This window comes from Octodon degus, unplaced genomic scaffold (assembly GCF_000260255.1).
Source record: "Octodon degus isolate 3935 unplaced genomic scaffold, OctDeg1.0 scaffold00405, whole genome shotgun sequence".
NCBI classification, from domain to species: domain Eukaryota; kingdom Metazoa; phylum Chordata; class Mammalia; order Rodentia; family Octodontidae; genus Octodon; species Octodon degus.
This window is the reverse complement of record NW_004524981.1, coordinates 511,559-514,972: the sequence shown is the minus strand read 5'-3', so window position 1 is coordinate 514,972 and position 3,414 is coordinate 511,559. Positions and strand designations below refer to the sequence as shown.

At 53.9% G+C, this 3,414-nt stretch overlaps 1 long non-coding RNA gene across 1 annotated transcript; it reads right to left on the bottom strand.

Annotated features, from left to right (window-relative positions):
* Positions 1-2,321: 2,321 nt before the first annotated feature.
* On the bottom strand, positions 2,322-3,167 carry LOC111814672. The gene is made up of 3 exons (XR_002819592.1): positions 3,085-3,167; positions 2,896-2,952; positions 2,322-2,429 (listed from the first exon to the last, which is right to left on the bottom strand). It is a non-coding gene; the product is annotated as an uncharacterized LOC111814672 (long non-coding RNA).
* Between the last annotated feature and the right edge of the window lie 247 nt (positions 3,168-3,414).

The following is a 3,414-nucleotide window of genomic DNA, read 5'->3' as shown; positions in this document are numbered from 1 at the left end:
TGGGCTGGAGAGGCGGCATCATGGGTGAATGATGCAGAGAATGGGAAACCAACAGAAAGTCAAGCCTTGGGTGGTGGTCTTGGGATTCCAGTGCACAGGCTGGGTGGTCTGAGCTTATTATTTAAACTTTGTCATTAGTCATTTCCAAATCATTAATTATGTGTGATAAAATATATCTTAAATGCGTAATTGTTAGGAAGGTATGAAATTATGTGCGAGACACTCTGGCCCACTAAGTGTCATGGGTTTTCAGTTTGCTTTCATTTGTACGGATATAGGAGTCATTAGGTCCACGAAACACGAGAAGCCTCCCTAGTGCTAACCCTATGTTGTTATAATGTAGCCATAAAGTCTTGGGAGTACCTCCCAAAGAAAACACACTTGGCTTCTGGGATGGGCACTAGTGCGTCTCTCTCTGCACAGAGCTGTGATGCGTTGGGTGTTACCATGAACCTGTCCTTGTGTGCAGACGAGGTTGGTGTAGGAAGTGCGTCTGTTCCTTGGCTGCCAAGGGGTGGACTGTGGGTGTTCACTGATGGCGTCTAAGTGAGTGAGAAACGCCCAACTATTCTGGGTCAGCAGAGTTCTGGTGTGGCTGAAGGGACTTGCTAGAGACAAAAGCTTCACCCTGGCTCCTCAGGTCCTTGTCCTGTCCCCACCTGCAGGAGACAGAAAGCAGGGAAAGAGGCAGGGAAGGGTCTCGGTGCTCCCGCTCACTGCTGACCTCAAACACTGGATGTCTGTGGAGGCCCACCTGGACAGCTGTCCTTGGGAGAGCGCTTATCCCCACTCTGGCTGTATCTGGCCCTGTTTGCATGTATTACTTCTTGATTATTTGATACAGGGTCTCACTATGCAGTTCACACACATAGTGATCCTCCCGTCTCAAGCTCACCAGTGCTGGAATTGCAAGTGTGTGTCACCATGCCCAGTTTCAGGGTGAGCAAGGCATGCCCAAGGTTCCAGAGCTGGCACAGCATGTGGTCCTGGGGATGGCACTGTGCTTAGCCCCCTGAGCTATCTCCCCAGCCCTTGAGTGTATTGATGTGTACATATATATATTGATAGGCTAGGACTTCTCCTTGTCCCTTCTGTTAGCTTTTAAGCAACTCAGGACAAGTGTTATCCTACCCTGTAGCTCCCCAAAACATGTGTCAGCTGGGTGGGACGGACAGCGGTGCCCTGTGCTGTTGGCTGGGATGGAGCCTGGAGGAGGAAGCTCCCCAGGGCATCAGAATGACCACAGAACAGCCCCTACCTGGAGGTGTGTCATGCAGGTTCCCCGCTGCACATCCTGCTCTCTGCATACTTCACAGAGGATTTCAGGCTACACCCAGCCCAGCTCGTAGGACTCATGTACTTCCCGCCATCGAGCGGCACAGTCTCTCACACTAGAGTAAATCCCTTTTTTGAGAATAAAACCTGGGCTTGGCCCTGAGTGGAGGCCTTGGTTGTGGTCAGCCACCACACTGGCTGCAATTAGGGACCCCTGGGTGGCCACAACTTCAAATGTGTCTTACTGTCTTTATTCTTGGCATGGGTTGCGCTAGAAGTTGTAAACGGAAAGTAAGTCACTAGAATTCCAATAACTTTTCCATGGATTACAAATATAAATTTACTGGCCCTCATGGGAGACCAGGAAGAGCTTATTATTGAAGTGTTCTTTAGTAAGCTGGTCAATCACTCATGCCATGAATTTGAGAATAATAACCAAGTGTAGATTCTGAGTCTTCCATTCAGTGTGTGTTGTGTGCTTTTCCTGGCAAGATGAAAGAAACCTGCCTCTGAGAAGGGCCCGCAGACTCAGAGCCCCCTTGTCCCTGGCAGACAGCAGAGGCCCTGCAGGCTGCAGGACTGCCGCACACAGCCCCGCCTGGCTAGCTGCTGCAGTTATCGCAGGCCTGTTGTTCAAGTAAAAGCCGGATCCCAAGCAGGCGGGGTCCTGGGAAGCTGCGCCCTGTGCACCATCTCATCCTGGTGAGAAGCACCCCTGGTACCGCAGGCGCTGTCTCCCGGCCCGGGTGAGCCACCCTGCTGGGCTGGAGTCCACACACAGCTTCAGTCCAGGGAGGCGACCGCACAGCTGACCAGCACCCACTACAGGATGGGGCTCACTGGCCAGGCTGGGGACAGTTCTCAGGACAGCACAGAAAGAGGGGCAGCTCAGGCACCAAGACATGGCTGGAGCCTTCCCGGCCCATGACTGCTGGGACAGGACGGCTGATGAGGAAGGGACACGGGTCAGCGTGCGCAAAGGAGTCCTGGCGGCCAGGGCCGGCCTGCGCTCTCCACATCCTCCCCAACGCCTACAGGTCCATGGACACACTGGGAAGCCTTTGCAGGGAGGGGATTTGGGTGTTCTTGAGGTCACAGGGCCTGGGCTGGAGAAGTCGGGTGTGGCTCAGTCACCCCAAGGCAGCTGTCTCATGCTGCAGGACAGAGGAGTCATAAATTCAGGGCCAGGGCTCTACGTGCACCACTCTGAAGAACCCACTGCTGACAGAAAGAGAGGCTGTCTGCACGCAGGAGGGGAACTATTGATAGAGGCCAGGGGTAGAGTGGTGGGCAGGGAGAAGCGAAAGGCAGAGAAGGGTTCTGTGCGCAGCGACTCCCCAGGAGGAGCAGGAGCATCGTGTACGGTAGACGTGTGCTAAGAAACACTGACAAAGGAGCCACTGCTCACGCAGGGTCAGGTGCAGACAGGGGCCGTGCTGTGCGCTCGGCCTCACCCCACACTTCAGGCCTGCTGGGGTCTCACCTTTGTTTCATTTTTATTTCGTACAGGGTCTACAAGGTCTCACTACATAGATCAGACTTGTAGTGATCTGCCTGTGTTCAGCCTCCCAAGAGCAGCGATTATAGGCACATGCCACCACCCCAGTCTCGAGATCTCACCTTTACAAGCCATGAGAGATGAATCAGATGAATCAGAGCTCTGGAAACTGTCACTACCTAAGGAGAAAAAATAACACGATGTCATCAAAGCCCACAGCAGACATGGTGAAGGGTTGATCATGGGGTAGGGATCCCCATGAGTCCTGACTGCAACCTCAAGGCTCTCAGGAATCAGCCCCTCATACTTACTTGCAGGCTGAGCATAGATCCCTCCCTTGAGCCCTGTGGGGATCAAATGCCTTGTGAGAAGCCAGGGAGGAGGCCAGGCCCTGACAGCCTTAAAGACCTGCCCAGGCCTGGAGCCCAGGGAAGTTTCCAGTTCTGGGCTGCAGACCCAGGGAAGGATCAGGATGCACGAGGAAAGGACATGTTCAGGACCGGGGCGAACTGCCCTCCTAAAGCTCTGTCCTCAGCAGGGACCTTCCCCTGTGCTCCTGACTGCTGGGATTCGGGGCTCCAGCACCACAGCCCTCAGGTGACAAATCTGTCCTTCATTGTCCCTGTCTCACAACAGGGTGA